The following is a 21,565-nucleotide window of genomic DNA, read 5'->3' as shown; positions in this document are numbered from 1 at the left end:
TTTTGAGATGAAAGTAAATTTAAGAGCACTTTGAGTTTTTCGCCGGCCTCCGTTTCAGCACCCCACCCGCATCAGAAAGGATATTTTTCTCTTGAGACTTTCCTTGTTTCTTCCTACTGTAGCAAAGTGTGAAAATTTTTAGTTGTTTTATTTAAATCAGCTTGTAATAAATCCCATGCTGACCTTTTCTACTCTACTAGGAACAAAAATTAAGTAAATTTAAGAGCACTTTGAGTTTTTCGCCGGCCTCCGTTTCAGCACCCCACCCGCATCAGAAAGGATATTTTTCTCTTGAGACTTTCCTTGTTTCTTCCTACTGTAGCAAAGTGTGAAAATTTTTAGTTGTTTTATTTAAATCAGCTTGTAATAAATCCCATGCTGACCTTTTCTACTCTACTAGGAACAAAAATTCAGTCGACTTGCCTGCTCTACAGAAATGATGAAACCGAGCTTTGTTAACAAGACTCAGTACCCAAGGCTTGTACAGTATATGAAACAAAAGTGTGCAGAATTTTACCTTCATTTTGAAAAAGCTTAGACTTCTTTTCCCTTTTTCAGGGCCGACTACTGGAAGTCTCAACCAGAGAAATTCTGTGATTACTGCAAGTGCTGGATAGCAGATAATAGGCCTGTATGCTGATTCCACTCTCAGAGATTCTCATAATGTTGTGCTTATGTGGACCGCTGCTTTCTGATCTAGGTTCAGATCAAAGCACTTTCATTCATATACGTTACTCTTGATTCTTCAGAACATCAAAAGATTTTTATTGTCATATTATTTATTCCCTTTAAGAAGTTATGAGCCTTCTTCCTTTTCATTAAGCTGTATTTGATTATGAAGCCAAATTATTTGTATGCCCTTTCTGGAAATGACCAACTAGTAGATACTCCCATCCCTGTGTTTATCAAACACATTACAGTATACTGGGAGTGTATGTAGATCTGTCACATACTGTACTGTGCAAAGAAAAGTAAAAATGGAAAAGCCCTTGTAATGTAAAAAGACTGTGGTACTTTTTCTGGTGTTTCCTGCTGTAGAGATAATTGAATATATGTGTATTTTGTCTAGATCTACCTTTTAAGATATAGGGCAAAAAGCACAGCACCGATTTTCCTCTTCATATGTTAACAGTACTGTGTATGTGCTACATAATAAACCAGAGTTTCCTTTTTACATGGCAGAGTTGAATTGACCAGAGTAGTAGTCGATTTTCCTCTTCATATGTTAACAGTACTGTGTATGTGCTACATAATAAACCAGAGTTTCCTTTTTACATGGCAGAGTTGAATTGACCAAAGAGTAGTAGTCACATCGTTAACAATGCTGTATTCCTTTCATAGACTTTTACTTTAAAAATGCATGCGGTTTGAGATTTTTGTTTTTAAGTTCTTTATTTTATCTGAGTTCAGCTGTCCTTACAAATAAATGCTAGGAGTTTTAAAAACCACACAAATCACTGAAAATCCTCTTCTTTCGAGGTACCCAACAGTAGCAGGAATTGTATGAGTTAAGTAGAGTAAATAATCCCCTCCGGTACACTGCCTTTATCTCCTTGAATTAACTAACACACACTGATTTAACCATTAGAAACAACATTAATTTCATTTTGAATGGTCCTTTAATATTGTATTCTTTGAGTTCTGTAATCAAGTAGGAAACCCAATGTATAAGAAAAAGATGACTGTTTGCTTTACAAAGTCACACTTTAAAGAGGCATTCACAATAATTTTCTAGACTAACTCAGATAATATGTCATACAAAAATTGAGTATTACAACTTAATTTTACAGAGCTCTTTCATGTCTTACTACCACTTAATACCAGACATTTGTAATTTAGGGGGAATTTCTGGTTATTTAACTAGTAATGTTCACGTACCCATTCTTACACCCATCCATCCCAGTTAACACCACCACTCCACGTGGGTTATCTTTTCTTTTTTCTTTTTGGCGTGGGGGAATCGAACTCAGACCCTTGTGCCTGTGAGGAAGGCGCCAGAACCACTGAGCTCAATCCCCAGCCCTGGGTTATCATTTTTTTCTTTTCTTTTTTTTTATCATTTTATTGTTTATAATATAGGAGCAATGTTTAAATGTATATTTCTTAAAATTTTGAGGCATTAAGAATCATTGTTCTCTGTCTTTAATTTAGCAAATAGAATGATAAAATTTTGGAGATGCACTGCTTTTGACAGTTGATGGTTGAGAAGTGTTTCTTTAAAACATTGTCTTGATTCATGTTTTAAGTCCTAATTTAGTCATTAAGAGTACCTTGCATTTTTCTCCCATTAATATGGTCATCTTGTTTTAAGAGCTAAAGTAAAATCTAGTCAGAAGGTATAATAAATGAGGTCCAGTTTCCTAGCATCATTTGATAAAAGGACAAGCTTGCATTAAAATTAATCCGTCTTAAGGGTCCAGAGATCTAGCTCAGTGGTTCTGATGTCTGCTTCGCAAGCACAAAGACCCGAGTTCAATCCCAAGTACCCCCCCAAAAAAAATCCGTGTTGTCTTTTCTACACATCATTTTAATTTCAGTTTTCTTATGTTCTAGTCATATATTATGCTTACTGGATTTTATTGTGTTTAACTCCTTTGTATTTTCTCTTTGTTTTTTGTTTTTTTTTTTCATTTTTAAGAGTGTTGAATTTCATGAAAGGGGGAAGAAACATAAGGAAAATGTGGCAAAGAGGATCAGTGAGGTAATATAGATTAGTTCTTTGCAAATTTTTATGTATAAATGTCAGTACTTTATCTCACTGTACCTTTATACGTATCCTATGTAGATTGAACAGAAAAGCCTGGACAAGGCAAAAGAAGAAGAAAAGGCATCAAAGGAGTTTGCTGCAATGGAAGCAGCTGCCCTGAAAGCATATCAAGAGGATTTGAAAAGGCTTGGCTTAGAGTCAGGTAAAAAAGCAGCCTGCAGGTTTCAAAAGTCACATGAGCTTTTAGTGTTTGCATAAAGAGTTTATATACTCAAGGTATAACCTGCTTTTATTATGCCCTACTTAGACTATAGGACCCACTTATACACTTATATTTTGCTTTTAATACTTCCTCTTTTAACCCCTTCATTCACATCGACCATACTGCCTTCGTGACTGTGTAGTCCTAGCTCCGTCATAGCTGAGTGATTAATTTCAGAGGTACCTTGAATGTTTCAGGTATTCTCCTTATTCAGTTGAAAGATAACTATTGATTGAAAAATAAACCTTGCAGGAGGTGGAAATAAAGTATGTTATGTACATATATGAATCTGCCAAAATGAAACCTATTCATCTGTATAACCAATAAAAAGAATGAAAAACTTTGCAAAGAAAAAAAGTAAAGCTTGCATTATAATTACTAGTCATTTTACCTATGTAGTCATAACTATGAATATCTATTTTTATGGTTTAATATATAATAAAGTAACCTCTTAATGGACAAATGACTGTACTGCTACAAGGCAGATTATTTTGAGGATTAAAGATAACAAAATTCCAGGTAAAAGATATTTTGATTGTATCTGCCTTGTCATTGAACTGAGACTGTAATCTGGGAAACTTCTGGGAGCATTTCTTCTGTGACAAATTTATTGTTTTCAACCCAGGTATTTAGCAGATCTCCTTTGAACTTGCATAGTGGTTGGGTTAATCGACATGTAATGGCATTACTATATTTTCTCTCAGTGCTAGGGATTGAACCCAGGACCTTTGCACTGAGCTACATCCCCAGCCTACCTTTTTTTTTTTTTTTGGTACCCGGGATCAAACTCAGGACCTCTGATCGCCAGGCAGGTGCGGTGCCACTGAGCTAAATCCCCAGCCGCCCAGGCTACTTTTTCTATTTCCTATTTGAGACAGTGTCTCACCAAGTTGCTAAATTGCCAAGACTGAGCTCAGATTTGTAATCTTCTTTTCCTCCATCCCAGAGTACTGGAATTACAGGGTTATACAACCAAGACCAGCTGGAATGCTTTTTTTAATCTCTCATAAAAATAGCTTTCAATTAAGAATTTAAGTAGAATACTGGTTAATTGGCATTGTGTTCATTAAGTAAGAACAGCTGTACAGTATTCAAGCCTTTTTTTGTTGGTAGTTGTCTGGGGATTGAACCCAGAGCCTTTGCCCTGAGCTACATCTCCATCCCTTTCTTTTCCCCAGATTTTTATATAGGGTCTTACTATCTTCTCTAGGCTGATCTCAAACTTAATGATCCTTTTACCTCCACCTTCTGTGTAGCTGTGACATACAGACGTATACCACAGTACCTGGCTTTTTCTGTTCTGACTTTAGAAATACTATTTTAATATTAGTACTAATATTAACTATATTGGTAGTTAAGGAAGGGAAAAGAGATGTGTGGTTCCATGAAAACAAAACATTTTGAGAGGAAGAAAAATAGGAGTTTCTATTTAGAAATGGTTGAAAATTCATCTTTTCTCTATTATATGAATTAAAAGTACAGCAGTGCAATACAAAGAAACGAGCTTTTGAAAGTTCACTAGCTGCTAAGATTTCTGTAGACATCTTCAGAATTTTTTAAAAATTACACATTTTATGCTGTGGTCTGTTGGGAGGCCTCAACGATAGTGAAATACATCTTTAAAATAACATAGCATAGCATTTTTAGTGGCTGTGGAGTAGTTAGGAGCTCACACTTTGGAGTCTAACAATTGCCTCACTTGTTATATGACCTTGGATTTTACTAAAATTAAATAACATGGTACAAATTGCTTATTACAGTGACTAAATGTAATGTTACATAAAGTTACTATACCACGACTTATTTAACTAATTTCTTCCTAGTAAAGTTAGATTGCTTAGACTTTGCATTGTTTCAAAGACTATTGCAGTATGTCTCATGAAGCAGGCATCTTTTCACATTTACTTTATGTGTGGGTTCAGTTTAAGAAGTGAGATTGTAATAGTATAGAAGTATGAATACAATAGAAGTAGGTAATACTGTGCTCCAGAAATTTTGGGCTGATTTACACTTTCCCTAGGAAAAAAAATTGTTAACTAGTGTTAGAAATGCAGTACATCTTGCTGAGGTTTTATCTCAAGGGTACCACCACCTGCCTTGCAAGTGCAAGATCCAGAGTTCGATCCCTAGTACCAAAAAAAGAAAAGAAATACAGTATATCCATATAAATACCTGATAGATCAGATTAGCATTGGATTTGATCATTCTTTTCAGAACTCATTGATCTATAAAAAAATTATTTTTATTTACATTTCTATTGCAATGAAGGTAAACATTCATTCTCTGAGTTTCCTTTGTACAATGGTACCTCAGTTCACAAACTTAATTCTTTCCACAATTCTGGTCATAAACTGCATTGGTTGAGAACCAAATCAAATTTTCCCTATGAGGTCAACACTGAACCTAACCACTGAATTTGAGTCACTTCTCTTCCAATTTGTGACTAGAATCGTGGAAAAAAGTGTGTGTGAGCCAGAGTATCACTATGCATTTAGAATGTGTGATTTGTGAGAAATCTTTGTTAGAAATGGTAACCCTCGTGTTCATTGTAAATATTTTTCATATGCATATATATAAAATACCGTACAAACAAAACAGATTTTTTAAAAAAATGTTTTTGTTTGTTTTTGACATACAGGAAAATATTAATTTTTATGTAGCCAAATTTAGCATTCTTTTATTCTGTGCAACACACACACACACACACACACAGTATTGAAGAAAGGGCCTTTGCACTGAACTACATCCCCAGCCCTTTTTTAAATTTTTAATTTTTAATTTTGAGACAAAGTCTCACTAAGTTGCACAAATTGGGCTTGAACCTGCAGTCCTGCCTCAGCCTTCCAGAGTGCATGGCATAAAGACATGCATCACTACACCCTGGTTTGTTTACCATAGTTTCAGGATAATTTTTATAATAATGCATAAAGGCACCAAAAGAATATTATCCTTTTGATTAAAGTATTTTGAGAGAAAAAGTTACTTCAGCTTCTTTACCTTTCATCTTTTTTCTAGAAATCTCAGAGCCAAGTATATCACTAGTTCCCAGCACTACCCCACCTCTCTCTGCATCAAATCAACAGAAAGAGAAGAAGAAGAAGAAAAAGAAGAAGAAGAAAGATCCTTCAAAGGGTGGATGGGTAGAAGGCAGAACCTCTGCGGGTTACCCTTACTATTATGATCTTATCACAGGAGGTAATTCATGTAAGCACAGAACTAGTAGAGAATAGTTCCATTAGTGGAACGGAACAGTTTCTGTTTAGGATTTTTATTTAATATTGAAACATTTTAAACAAAGAAAGACTGCAACTTCATTTTTATCGAAAGTTTAGAAGAAAAGTATGTGCTTTTCAAAAAGTACCCTTCTCATTTTGGCTCAATGTCATGCTTAAAAGTCTTAATAATTCCTTGCAAAGAAACTATAGCTTTATAGTTTTCAATAATATCTTCTGAAAAAGTGAACTAGCGAAAATAAAGCACTTTCATTGAAATAAGGCTTTTCAGATCCACTTCATGAATTGTAAGGTTCTATTTTCTACCCAGTTGATGGCTGTGAGCAAGAAACTGGTTGTCAGCAAGAAACATTTCTTTTTTAGGTTGTCTTGACTGACAGTGAATCTCTCCTTTATATTGTCAGATACTAGTTTCAGTTAGATACATGATGTTTTTCAGTAAGAATATCAAAAATATCTTTTTATTTTCCCTAAAAACTAAATATATTTGGAATTTTCATTCCAAATACTGTAAAGTTTAGGGAAAATAAATACATTTTTCTTACACCCCAGAAACATGAAATTTAGTGGCAGGAATAATAAGCTTGTTACAAGGAGGAATTTTAAAGTACTGTATGGAAGTCTAATATATTAGCTGAAAAAATCAGAAATTATAGTTATTTGAATCAGAGAAATTATCACAGATTGCTTTTGAGCTGATCTCAGAATAATGTCTTATCAGGAGTAGTGGTGTACACTTCTAATCCCAGCTACTCTAGAGGCTGAGATAGGATCACAGCTTTAGGGTCAGCTTGGGCAACTGTATTAGTAACATACTCTGTCTCAAAATTCAAAAAAAGTTGTAAAGATTGGTGGTGCTTTTCCTTGGGTTCAAAAAAAGCCAAGATCAATATCTTATCATTTATATGCCTAGCATCTTATTGCATAGCAAAATAGAAACATTCTGTAAGTATTTTGATTAAATAAGATTTCAGATTAATAGGATAAAGTACTTCAGACAGAACAAGATGAGCCACAAAATAAAATAGATTTGAAAGTTTAAAGCCTAGAAAATTAACTAGTGGGGATAAAACATAAAGTTCTTTGAAGATATCGGTACAAAAGCATGAGGCTGGAAAAATAGATTGGGGCCATATTGTGGGAAGCTAGGAGAACAGTGCTATGATTTACTGGGATGATATACTGGAAACAAGTTTAAGCAGGACAATAATGAATTCAATTTTGTCTTTGTTGAGTTTGAGGTACCTATAGAGCGTGGCAATTTTCATTAGCTGATTGCTGGAATCTGAAGGTACAAATGCTAAATAGAGTGGGAAACAGGTAATGTTAACTTTGACAAGTATAAAAGACTACAGAGAGGAGAGCAAGAAAAAAAGAGAGTGTATAGTATGTATGTTAAAGAAATCAGTAGAAAAGCCAGCAAAAGAGAATGGTCAAAAAAGTAGGAGGGCCAGGGATTTAGCTTAGTGGTGCCACTGCCTGCCTCACAAGTGCAAGGTCCTGAGTTTGATCCTGGTACAAAAAAAGAAAGTAGGACGTGAAGTTGGACGTGGTGGCACACACCTGTATTCCTAGCACTCTGGAGACTGAGGCAGGAGGATTGTGAATTTGAGGCCAACCTAGTATACTTAGCAAAATCATCTCAAAAAGAATATAGGAAATTAGATGAGAAATCATGCAAAAAGGTTGAGATGACAATATTATTTAATTACTCTGCTCTTTAGAATCAATCAATTTTGGACTACATAGAAATAGCAGTGATTTCTCAGAATTTGAACTGAGCCTTCACTGAAGTGCCTATTGTAGTTCAGCAATGTAGATACCATACACAGGTACTAGGCATGAGAAGTCTTTCTCAAATATACTTGGAAACTAATTTCTTTTTTCCCTTCTAGTGTTTCCTTCACCATCCTATTTATATACTCTTGCTTTCTGTAATACGTAATTCTTGCATACTTTACCTTGTTCCTCTTCTAAGTTATTCTTATTCCATCTCTCACTCTCCTCTGCCCCAGATAACAAAAATGCCATTCCTTTCCTGCAAAATTTAATAGCTACATTCCAATGAACTCATTGAAAGAAGCAGAAGCCCTACCTTGCTCTAAAAATTTCTGAGTAGTTCCAGTTATTTATCATTTTTTTTCCTTACTTCTTATCCTTTGTTCTGTTATTTCTTGGTTCTATAGCATTTACCTGTATACTTCTGCACCATACTGCGGGAATACATGGTTTTTTGTTTTTCCTTTTTTCAGTTACGTGTTAAGCTGGTATTTGTATAATTTTTTGCTAAATTAAATATTTTGGAGTGTTTTAAGCAAAAAGATTTTTATAAATGCATTATATTTTGCTTTAAGCATCCCAATGGCAGAAACCTGACGGATTTCAAGGAAACTTAAAAAAGATAACAAGTGTATTGGTAGTGTTTTACTTTATTTTTTAAAGTGATTGGCTTCTGGGGTTTATGTAAGCAGATTTACTTCCAAGTAAGCCCTTTCCCTCCCCTATCCTTTCTTCCTGTAATCCTTTTGTTAGCGGCCTGGGTAAAGATAAAACCAGTGATATCTATTCATAAACCCCATTCATGTAAATATTAATTGCTTTATAGTCTGTTTGCCATCCTGATGTCCCTGTCCATCGGCAAGAGATTCCTGGCTCTTAAAAGTGAAACGTTCTCTACTTGAATGTCGGCACATGATTACCACAAACCAGCCGATATTGCTGTCACAGTCCCCAATCTCCAGATGTCAGGTGGAAAGGAATGGGTGGCTTAGTTATTCAATATATAATTGTTAACTTCAGTTTACTGCTTTTTTTCCTCCTATTAGATGAAGGCCATTTGGGTAGAAGGTTTAAGTGAAGATGGTTATAACTATTATTATAATACAGAAACAGGAGGTAAGTGTTATCTTTGACTATCTTAACCATCAAGTATCCTTGCAATTGCTTATTAATCTGCTGGGGAATCATCTGAATGTGAGAATTTTAGCATTAAATAAACAATTCCTTAGCAAGCATATGTTATTTTTGTAAGCTAAAACATTAATGCAGTAAAAAAGATTTGTCACATTTTGTAGCATGCAGTAATGGTGTTCTGAATTGATATAGCATGTGCAGATTTGAGAGACTCATTTAAACCAATTACTGGTTTTATTTTATTATTTTATAAATATAATTTTCTGGGAAGTACCTCATAGATCACCCGATTCAACTTTTATTGTTGTTGTGGAGATTAAACCCAGAGCCTCATGCTCGTTTTACTACTGAGCTATACCCTGCAAAGCTTCAACTTTTTTCCTTTTTTAAAAAACAAAACTATGGGCTGGGGATTTGGCTCAGTGGTTCTACTGTGTCTGTTTTGCAAGCACAAGGGCCTGAGTTCGATGCCCAGTACCCCCCCAAAAAAAAACAAAACAAAAACCTAGCCAGGGATTTAGCTCAGTGGTTTTGCCTCCTGTCTCGTAAGTGCAAGATCCCAAGTTTGATTGCTGGTACCAAAACACAAAACTGAAGCTATTTTAGCAGTGGCTAAAATTGTCATATTTCCACTGTAGCTAATTAAATGTTTCCGTTACATAAATATTTATGAAACATGCATTGTTACTGAATTTTTCAAATTAATATTTTTATCTAATTTCACAGAAGTTTAAAAAATGTGCTTCATTGCCTACTGCCATTAAATTTGCTACATTGTCTATATAATATTAATATAATTTGAGGAAGGGTTTTTATTTTAATTCTTAATATACAGGCCGGGTGTCGTGGTGCATGCCTGTAATCTCAGCATTCGGGAGGCCAAGGCAGGAGATCACTTTGTTCAAGACCACCCTGGGCTACATACTGAGTTCCACGTTAGTCTCAACTACATAGTGAGACCCTGTCTAAAAAAAAATTTTTTTTTTTAATTCTTAATATACAGAACCTTCTCCGTAGCATTAAACGTAACAGTATTTCTCTTTCAGTACAGTTAAACACTGAATGTTTCATATAGTACAGTATGGTTTTAGAATTAGAGGTAAGTTCATTCAGTGAACAACTTCTCTTACCAGTGGTGTGATTGAGGACAAGACAGACATCACTAAATTTACCAAAATAGTACCTGGTACATTGGACTTCACAAATTATTTGTGTCTTAAATTCTTTTTTGTTACTTGTGTGAAATTTAGATAAAGAAAAGTATTTTTCATTAGCACCTGCACGTATTAACGGCCTGTAATATTAAATGATTTGGGCTTATGCCTGCAACAATCTAATATTAATAGCAATTTCATTTGCTCTTAAAACCATCTCCTCCAGACATTAAATTGTTCAGTCTCCCATTTATTAAGTTAAAAATACAGACACATATACAAGACAATTAGACATGTTTTCATTTTACTAAAAACGCTGTGAACCACTAGATGGCAGTAGAATTCAGTCACGGTTTATTCCCCCAATAAAAATAACAGATTATCATCATTCTTTTTTTTTTTTTTTTGTATTTTGAGTCAGGGTCTCACTGTATATAGTTTAGACTGGCCCTGAACTCACTGTGTAGCCCAGGCTGACCTTGAACTCCCGGCAGTCCTCCTGCCTCCGCCTCTGGAGTGCTGGAATTATAGGCATGCACCACCATGCCGAGCCATGGTTTATTTTCTTGAAAGTGTCTTACTAGTCTATGGCCATATCACCCTGAATGCACCCAATCTTGTCTGATCTCGTTAAGCTAAACAGGGTCGGGCCTGGTTAGTACTTGGAAGGGAAGGTGGCTCACTAACCTTTTTAAGCAATATCCAAAAAACAAATTTGCTATCAGTTAAACGAAATCTTGATAAAGATGTTACCTAATCTATATTATTAGTTTATTTATTCAAATCATCTATACCATGAGAGGAAGATGTCACTGCCAGTTTTAGATTTCAGTGTTTCTTCAATGCTTAAGAAACCGTTCTGGTGGGGAGAAAGGATCAACATGAGTAAAGCAGTTATTCTTTAAAACGTTACAGAATTTAAATGGTAATGTAGGGTGACTGCTTTGCATATACTTTTACAGGGAAATTATTGTTAAAACCATAATGGAAAGATCGTATTTTTCCTAAAATAGACCGTACAAGCATCAAACAACTCTATATCCAATTATAATTGATTGCCTGGTTTGGCATATTATGATGAAATGTTTAAGTTGTTATCTATATTCATGAAGTACTGGAAAATACGTATAAATGCTACATAATACCAGTTACTAAAATAAGCATATTGACTCTGTATATTGAAATTACAGAAGTAATAAACTGCTCCATTACTGAGCTCTTACATGACTTAAAACAGCTGGTCCAACTATGTCAAAATCTCTTTTACTTCATAGTTGAGATATATTTTTGATATCCCTGTGGTGACTATTCTGTAAAGACATTCTTAGTAAACTTTAGCCTATTTGGGTAGTTGATTATGCAATAGATTATTTCTAATCATATTATTTTTTGTTTGGAGTTTTTGGGTGTGTTTTTATTTTTGATTTTTGGATTCTTTTTTGCTTTTTTGAGACAGGGACTCATTGTATAGTTCAGACTGGTGTTGAACTCACCATGTAGCTGAGACTAGCCTCACTTGTGTCTCCTGCCTCAGCCTCCCAAATGGTGGGCTTAATAGACATACCACCATGCTCAGCTAACCTAATTTACTTGAGGGAAATTTTCCCCTGAAACCCCATAGCAATACATACTTACTGTAGAAAATGTTTTTAAAATGAAAAGTATAAAAATCATTCACTTTCCCAGAGGTAAAACTAATATTTTGAAGTATTTTATCCAGTTTTTAATCTTTTTCTCATTTTACATTAATATTGCCCTCCTACATTAAAATTTTATAAAGTACCTGATTGCTATGTAGTATTTCATCTTTCAGATGTATCTTAATTGTATTAAACCATTCTTTTTTATGGAATTTATTTTTCCCATTTTTTAATAATGAACTCTTAATTACATGGATGTTTTTCTGTACACATTTTGTTTGTTTGTTTATTTGCTGTTCAGTAGTGGGGATTGAACTTAGAACCTTGTACTTACCAGGCAGGAATGGCACCATTGAGCCATATCCCTGGCCCCTTGAGCATTTTAAATTATTAGTACCCAGTACCCTATTACTTTCCAGAAAGAGCATACCAGTTCCTTTTTCATCAAGTTTTTAGAAGTTCTATCCCTTTAGACACACTGAACACTTATCAGTAGTGAGCTTTTAATTATTTTTTTTAACAATAATTTTATTTTGAACTATCATTACTACTTCAGAAATTTACCTTTGTGTTTCTATTCTTATTGTTTTTGCAATCCTAGCAAATTTTCTATTCTTACAGTCTTACCATTACCGTAATGACTCTAAGAACCTGAATTTCTAAGCCTGAATTTTTTATCTATGTGTGTATACAGTGGAATATAAAAAGAACATAGTTCTTTATCTCTGAAGTGTAGTTATTAGTATGCATAATTGATGAGAGATCACTATTCTTGCTTTGTCAGCTTTGTAAGAAGTATATAGAATCCGCTGCAGTGCTCTTTTCATTTGCAGATTATAAAAATTCTTAAATGTCTGTGGTGCGTTGTTTCGAATAAAATTTATAAGAAATAAAATTACTGTATTAAGGCACCATATCTGTCTCTTTTATTCTCTTTGAGCTCTGCTTTCCTCTGAATTGATGATCTTCTCAGACAGGCTGTTTCTACGTACTAGAAAAGATCTAGGTTTAGGTCACATTTACAGTTAGAAATTCCAGCAAAAAGAAGGTGTTTTTGCAGAGCATCCACAGAAGGAAGACGTAGTATGGAGGTTCTCCATGGGGCCTGACATGTCAGGTGAGCAGTAGAAAGGAAAGGAGTAACAGGAGCCTGATCACAGGAGGGCCAAGAAGGGTTTGCGTTCATAGTATTTGAGGTGAGAGCGTGGAGATGTGAATAGAAGAGTCACACATGGGCTGGGGATTTAGCTCAGTGGCACCGCATCTGCCTCTCAAGCACAAGGTCCTGATCCCCAGTACCAAAAATAAAAAAAAAAAAAAAAAGTTACACAATCTCAGCGACACTATAGAAATCAACACTGAACTAAAAGTAGAAATTCCATTTGACCCAGCTATTCCTCTTCTAGGTATCTTCCTGAAACAGTTAAAGATACATTAATTACAGTGATGCATGCATACCCCTGTTTATAGCAGCATAACTTGTAATGGCTAAATTTTGGAAAAGTAGATAGTGATTTTTTCCTAGCATGTATCCACCTTAATAAAAGTTGAATATCTTAAATAAAACTGTAAAATAAGTATTTTAAAATAGTTCACTACTACAGAATGACCACCTTCTAACTTTTCACCATTATTATCATTAGAAAGAAGACCTTGGGGCTTTGGTGACTTATGGGTTACATGCAAACGTGTCTTATTCCGCTGCCTGCCTCGGAAGCAGAAGGACCCAAGTCTGATTCCCAGTACCAAAAAACAAACAAACAAAAATGTATCTTATTCTGTCAAATAATTGTTTTATTTTTGCTTTCTGTTCTAGCGAGGAGGTAGATTTGGAACTTCCAAGCCCTGGAAATGAGTCTGTATCACCTTCTGAGGCTGATGCTGTGGAACCCAAAATGGTATTTAAAGAAAAAACAGTCACTTTGCTCGGAGTTGTGGCAGATGGAGTGGTGCCAATCTTCAAAAAGAGAAAAATGGAAAATCTAGAAATTTAAGGCAACGAGGTGATGATCAGTAATGCAAAAGATCTTTTTATACATGCATTTTGGCCATCATGGAGACTTACACCATCTAAAGCTTCTCTTCACTTCTTTTGACTACTTTGATGTTGAAAATTTGGATTTATTCTAATTGTATTTCATGTAAATTAAAATAAATCTTTTTCATGTGGAATTTATTTTTATTCCTAAAATGGAAGCCTACCACATTGCATTGTAATACAGTGTATTATGTTCATTGTCTAAAAATTGCTAGTTATGTCATAATTTAAGATGCTATGTGTCTGTTATTTAAAATGTGGAGGGGGCCAGGGATTTAGCTCAGTGATGCCGCTGCCTCCCTTGCAAGCACAAGGACCCAAATTCGATCCCTGGTACCAAAAAATTTTTTTAAAAAATATGAGTGTATTGGAAAATTTTGCCGGGTGTGGTGGCACATGCCTGTAATCCCAGCACCCAGGCGGCTGAGGCAGGAAGATCTCTGTGAGTTCAAGACCATCCTGAGCAACATAGTAAGTTCCAGGTCAGTCTGAACTACATACTGAGACCCTGTCTCAAAAAACCAAAACAGTAAAATGTGGAAAAAGAAGGCCTTTATTCCATTTTTACTCGTGAACCTTTTTATCGTACATTGAAATGCATTACTTCTGCGTACTGATATTAACTATTACTAAAAACATAAGAATCAGGACACTTAAGATTCATAGCCTCGTGACAGTGTGGTTCTGAGGATCCTAACCAAAGGTTGCTGTGGAAAATGGATGTATACTGGTTTACCTTACTCTATTTCAGATCAAAGGCCAGAAGCAGGAGCAGCTCAGGTACTTCAAATGTAGAGCATAAAATGGAGCACAAACTGGACCAAAGGCAAAAATGGGTATTTTGCCAGTGTTCAGTTTAAAGCAACAAATGCTGCTTAAGCGTTGTGTAACTTTGATCCAAATATTGTACCAGAAACCAGGGGTGTAAAAAAGAAACATGTCCTTGTTCTTTAGTTCACATTCCAACTTAGTTCTCGTTCCCTAGTCATGTACTTTTCTTTAACACCCTCATGTGTACTGGGAAATATTTTTTAAGGTTTCTTTAAAGCTGTGGAGATAAAGGCTTGAACTAAAATACTAAGGTCTCTAACTTTGGCTGCTGTTTTTCGTGTTCAGTTAGAGAAATTTCTCATTTTCTGGTTAGAGTTCTTAAGTAGAATTTTCTTATTTAATCTATTTGAAGTGGGTTCCTCCCATTGTTACTTTTACAAATTAATTGTAAAATTATATTTTTCATAGGTTGTATACAGTATTTAACTTTTGGTAGCAAATATTTGTCTTTTTACTAGTACTAGTATACATATAAGAATAGCTTATTAAAGACCTCATAAAAAAGTACTGCTTTTGTTGAATTTTTTAAATCTGGGATTTTTTCCCCCCCTTCTAATACTGATCAGTCATTTTAGCATCAGTGAGATAGAATTTGGAGATTATCTTTTCATCTCAGTCTATCCGGGTAGTTCAAGAACATAAATGCCTAAGCTGGGCGTGGCAGCGCACTCCTGTAATCCTAGCATTTTGGAGGCTGAGGCAGGAGCATTGCTGTGAGTTTGAGACCAGCCTGGGCTACATAGTGAGTTCCAGGTCAGTTTCAACTACATTGTGAGACCCTGTCTCAAAAAACAAAACAAAATATAAATCCCTAAATTGTCCTCCATTGTGAAAAAATATTTTGAAGTTTGACATAGTAGCTGGTTTGCCACGTAGTTAAGGAAATTTTTTTTTGTTTGTTTTTTTTGGTACCGGGGATCAAACCAAGTGTGCTTGGGCTTGCAAGGCAAGTAGCAGAACATTGAGCTAAATCCCCAGCCCCCATTTTGGTCCTTTTAAAAGATGAGCTCTCCCTTTTTTACCCCTGGCCTCAAATGATCTTTGACTCCTCTGTAGCTGAGACTATAGACCAGTGCCAGCTCTTGATTTATTCTTTCTTCTTTGACACCACTAGCAGTCAAACCTGGCTACATTACCACCTCTTACTATTTTATATTTTTACACGTGTTGGTAGATTATAAAAGCATATTACTATAAATACAGTATCAAAGAGTTTTGTAGTTATTCCCAGTAACCCCCTTCTCTGTGACCAGTGTGGAATTTTTCTCCCCCCTTGCCAAGTTAACCCTGGATGTATGGAACTAACTTTGTGACTCTTGAGGTATATACCTCCCTGAGTGAGGTATATGCTGGTAAAATTATATTCAAACAAGCATGGACAAAGCAGCCAAGTTTGGGTGGTTTGTTTCCATTAAGTTTATTGGTACTTTTTAGGAAAACAGTACAGTTACATTCATCATTGGGATCTCGTACCTTTACATAACAGATCTTGGTTCTTATTTTGTTCCCATCCCCCTGCCCTGCCTTCACCCCCTGCACCCTTCCCTAGTTACAAAGACTTTGTTTCCATAAAAGTTTTATTATTTTTTTGTTTTTTTGAAACGGTCTCACTATGTAGTTCAGACTGACGTGGAACTCAACTACGTAGCCCAGGCTGGTCTTGAACTCAGAGCAATCCTCCAGCCTCAGCCTCCCGAGTGCTAGGATTGCAGGTGTGTGCCGCCCACCATGCCCAGCAAAAAAGTTTTATTATTTAATATAGGCTATAAATTCTGAGAGCTATACTAGGAAGCAACAGGTATGTGTGTATTAAGTAATATCACTGCTCATAGGTACAGCATACATACTTGCAGTAATTAGAGTTTGACTCTTGGTGTCGTACCAATATTATACTGACTTAATTGCTGTGTTTTTATAGGTGTTTTTAAAGACTGGCAGAGGAAATATTGCTATCCTACCTTTTTTTCCCCAAAGAGTTCATAGCTCATAGGTATTTGTTATTTCAAATAACATTTTGTCAACTTGTCTTCCTTTTCCAAAAAAAAACAAAAATAATTCCTTATGCTTTTGTAGTGTTGTATTTATACTTTTCTAATATTTGAGTTGCTAGCAAGTACCATCTTTCTGACATTCTCCTCAATGTGTTTTTATGTACTAGGTTCTTTTAAGTCCACCTGAAGTCTTGTAGGGGCTGGGGAGGTAGTGCACTTATCAAGCCTGTGTGAGGCAATCCCTGCTTTCAATCCCCAGCACTGCAATTAAAAAAAAAAAGGAACTTTTCATCATACAGACTATATCCATTTCTGCTTTATTCCCAGAATATAAACAGTTCCTGATACATCGTAAGCATTTGATCTGTTGTACAGATGTCATTTTTCATCTAAGTCATAGGTCAAGTAATTTCATAATGGTAAAGGTGTGGGAAAAACTGGTTACCTTGTAGAAGGTTAAAAGCTTTCTGGCCAAATAGAGACTGCCCATCCAGGTTAGCCTCCGGGACAGCAAAGATCTTGAAGCATTCATATGCAAACCAGCTAATCTCTGGTCTACAGGGCTGCCTTCTACCTAATCTAATACTGTACATACAAACCAATAGCTTTACCTAAGGCCTAGTTCTAAGACTCCCCTCCAAGGGTACCAAAATCCTCAAATGCTCAAACCCTTATGTAAAATGCCATAATGTTTGCCTATGTCCTGTACATACTTTTAAATTATACTATACAATGTGAATATTATGTAAACAATGGTTACACTGTATTCTTTAGGGAAAAATGACAAGTATATATGTTCAGTACAGATTGTTTTCTGAATATTTTTCATCTGTGGTTGGTTGGATCTGCAGATGCATATCCTACAGGTACACATGGCCAGCTGTGTCATTTGTCCTAAATTATGCCACAGCCAAGTACCAGGTAAATAAAGCCCAGCCCATTGCCCAAAGCCTGCCAAAACTATTCAAACTAGGCAATCCTAAACTATTCACTCTTCAGTGCCCAAATTTCTCTCAGACCCTTCAGGGCTCAGGCTAGACTCCCCTCCTTGACATCTACCATCTTGCCTTCTGTCACCTGATAAAAACCTGGTGCTTACCCTGTGGCCCCGTGTGGCATGTCCTGACCTCTTGTCTGCAACCTGGGAATATAGTAAGTTTCCAAGCCTTATTTTTACTTCCTCTCTTGGACTTTGCCATATCATATCCAACATTTACATTCTTTTTTTTAATTTTAAGGTTTTATTGTATTGCACTAAAGGTACAGCAAGGTGGTTATAGAGTTACTCTCTTCAGTTTTGAAAATCCACTTGCAAATCCTTAATCCTTTTACCACCAGATTATAATGGTAAGGACATATAACTAGATTCTTACAAATAATAATATTTAAAGTAACTTTAAATGCATTCTTCACAAATCAGCATATACTTTTATATCATGTTCACGTGTGCTTAAGAATTAAAGCAACTGAGGGGAGGGGATTTAGCTCAGCGTTTCAGTGGCCTGACTTGCAAGCGCAAGGACCCGAGTTCAATCCCCGGCACCAAAAAAATAAAAAAAAAAAAAAAAAAGAATTAAAGCAAGTGGGCTGGGATGTAACTGAGTGGTACCATGCCTGCATAAGAAATGCAAGGTCCAGATTTTGATCTCAAGAAAAAAAAACAAAAAACAAAACAGAATTAAAGCAAGTACATTACTCTGATGGAAATGGGAAATCTCTCAATCAGGCATTATGCAGGGATAACATTCAAGTCAAAGGAGGAAATCTTACTCATTTTTGTAAGTGTATACTGATAAAATCATCTGTATGATAAATGAGGAAACCTATTGTTTCCTAGAAATGAGATACACATTTTCACTTCATCAGAAGTACTTGGTTATCTACAGCTAATTACTGGTAAGATGGTATTTCAGTAAATCAAAATGAACCGTACAGCTTCCCATAAAAGCTTCCCATGGACTAAGGACAGTCGGTAAATAGTGGCTTATGGGAAGGATTGTGGTTGTTCCTTCAGGAGTGCAAGTTCCACCTGTCAATACTAGAGATAGCCATTTTATATTAATTTATACATAATTCCAATTGCATTCTTCATCCAAGTGTAACATAGGAAAACTACCTTTCCACAAGCAAAAAATGTAGAAAAATAAGAGTCATTTTTAAAGGAATTCATCAGATCCCATAGAGTGCTCCTAGGAACAGGACCTTGCTGGATGGAGTCCTTTTCTGTGGTGGCCTCTGTACGTGATTAACCAGATAATTGTGTATGCTGTTCTAAGAGCTCAGCCAAACATAGATCATGCCATACAGGTAGTAAAAAAAATGGGAAGAGGTAAAAGGCTAGTTGGCACCACGCTTCCTGACAATATGCTAGGAAGTCTGTGTTCATGCTGGTTGTGAGGTCGTAGAGTCCTGGTATGCTATCACCAGTCTACTCATGTACGACCGGACATGGTATGCCAAGAGGGGCATACTGAGACCCACTGTGAGCTACGCTACAGCACGAAGAAAAATGACAGAAGAGAGCATGGACGAGGCACTCGGGGAGGACCCGAGGATTCCAGGTATTACACTGGTCTGTAGGATTCTTGGAATCAGTCTTCAGCTCATGAGATACTGTGATGTGCTGGATGGCAAAGAAGATGAGCCCGGAAGTAGGCAGGAGCACCAGCGTGTAGCAGAAGGCCAGGAATGTGAATTCAGAAGCTGCTTCATGAATATATATGAAAGAATATTATCAATCCACATAATCTTAAAGGGCATTAATAAATATTTTTAATTAAAAAGTTTGCATAGATTGAATTCTTGGGCTACAATACTTACATAGTATATTATTGGAATGTAATACTCCTCTTTGGGGATGGCTTGAGACAGGGGCTCACCATGTGGTTCAGGCTGGCAGGCATGGGAGTGCAGTGCATGAAGCCGTGAGCCTGAATCCACGCAGCAGTGGACGCCCTAGGAAGTCAGAGATGCCGAGAATAGAAATCACTGGCTGAGCAAAATGGCAAGCAGTGACCTAGTCACCTGAGAGGGACATCATAGCAACCACCCGCAATGCCCAGGGAACAGGGCCACCGAAGTCATGTGGCATTCACATCACTACCTCCAGTGCTGGACATGAACCTACAGGACTTCACGTTTACCTTGCTGGAATTTGGTTATGCTTTGGTCCCTGTGTCTTCTAACTCCCCACTTCCATTGCCCCCTTTGGGGATGGCAGTGTTTACATTTGCCAGTGTGTATTGGAAGTGTTTACCTTCTGTTCTCTCCTTTCTACAAGGGCTAAGGGATACAGGTTTTCCTTAAGGCTCAGAGGATACTTTGGACTTGAACTTTTCAGAAATGCTGGTCATGTTAAGACTGCCAGCACCTAGACATGGAATAAATACATTTTGTGTAAAGACATGCACATGAGTCTTGGGGCCTGTGGTCAAGCTGTTATGGTTCAGATCTGGGATGTCCCCCAACAGCTTCATGTGCTCTCAGGAGGGGCTCATGGAAGACGGGGCCAGGCCAGCAGGACGTAGGTCAGGGGGACGTCACCTGTAAAGACTGACAGGCTTCAATGGAAAAATGAGAACTCTCAAATTCTGCTTGAAACAACCACTTCAAAAGGCAGCTTAACAGTTTTGAAGTTCAGCATGTACCAGCTCTGTGACCCAGCAATTTCACACTGAGGTATTTTCCCCATATCCATGCAAACATCAGTACAGGAATGGTCATAGCAGCTTTGTGTTTCACGGTCAAAACTGGAAAGCACACATACAGCCCTCAGCACATGGGCACGTGAACCATCTGTGGTTCATGCGCAACATGGCATGAGATGGATGAGCCTCTGACAAGGAACAGCACACACGAACACAAACATGGTTATACTGACTGAATAAACTGTACCGAAAAATAAAACCAAGTAAAACCAAGACAACACTAAATGCTGCAAGCTGTCAACCCGGGATAGGAGGCACATGGGCTGCTTGGGATGAGAGGATAGCAGGCCATTGAAGTGGCCACAAGGAAAGTATCAAAGTGATGTAGGTGTGTATGGGTCCATCATCACTACTGGGATGATGCCTTCTATGACCTACAAAGACTACTGCCCTACAGTCTGCAGCCCATGCCACCTCACTTGATATTCCAGTACTGAATACTACACTTTCCCATGGAGTTTAATAGCTAAGTAGGAATAATTAATCATTTCTATGCTTCAAAAACCTACAACCTACCATGGACCACCCACCACAACCTAAGATGTTATGATCTGAAACCAACATTTCTATCCCTGAAGCAAAACTGTTGTGCAAATTTTTGGACAGTCTCCACACTGCCCATTTCAATGACAATGATATGATCAAGCCAGATAACAGAAGCATCCTGACATTCCCCAGCTTTCTACATGTGAATGCCAGCACCTCACATTCAGAAAACACATGGAAAAGACCCTTTAGTACTGGGCCTGCTACATACAAAGTCTCTCTGTATATATGGTGCCTTAGAAGTGAAAATGGCACCAGGGCCTCAAATCAGAGAAACTTGTTTAGTTTTTCTTTTGCTGTTTCCCAGTAGCACTCTGAATCAGGCAGTAATTCCAGCATTCTGGGGGTCTGAGGCAGGAAAATCAAAATATGGAGCCCATCATGCTCAATTAAGGTTTGTCTCCTTTTTCTTTCTTTTCTTTCCTGAGCCAGTATCTCTCATCTGTCACCTCAAACTCATGGTGAACTTCCTGCCTCAGCCTCCCCAGTGTGGAGATCCCAGGCGTGTGCCACCAAACCTGGTAACAGGCTCCATTAAATGAT

At 36.7% G+C, this 21,565-nt stretch overlaps 1 protein-coding gene and 1 pseudogene across 1 annotated transcript in view; one reads left to right on the top strand and one right to left on the bottom strand.

The window, feature by feature from the left end:
* Abca4 (ATP binding cassette subfamily A member 4) overlaps positions 1–21,565 on the top strand; it is a 235,303-nt gene that overhangs the window by 174,186 nt on the left and 39,552 nt on the right.
* On the bottom strand, positions 18,404–20,575 carry LOC104863445 (annotated as a pseudogene).

This window comes from Fukomys damarensis, unplaced genomic scaffold, assembly GCF_012274545.1.
Source record: "Fukomys damarensis isolate Sample0158 unplaced genomic scaffold, DMR_v1.0_HiC HiC_scaffold_33, whole genome shotgun sequence".
NCBI lineage: Eukaryota > Metazoa > Chordata > Mammalia > Rodentia > Bathyergidae > Fukomys > Fukomys damarensis.
The sequence above is the reverse complement of the archived record's forward strand: the minus strand, read 5'-3'. Positions and strand labels throughout refer to the sequence as shown.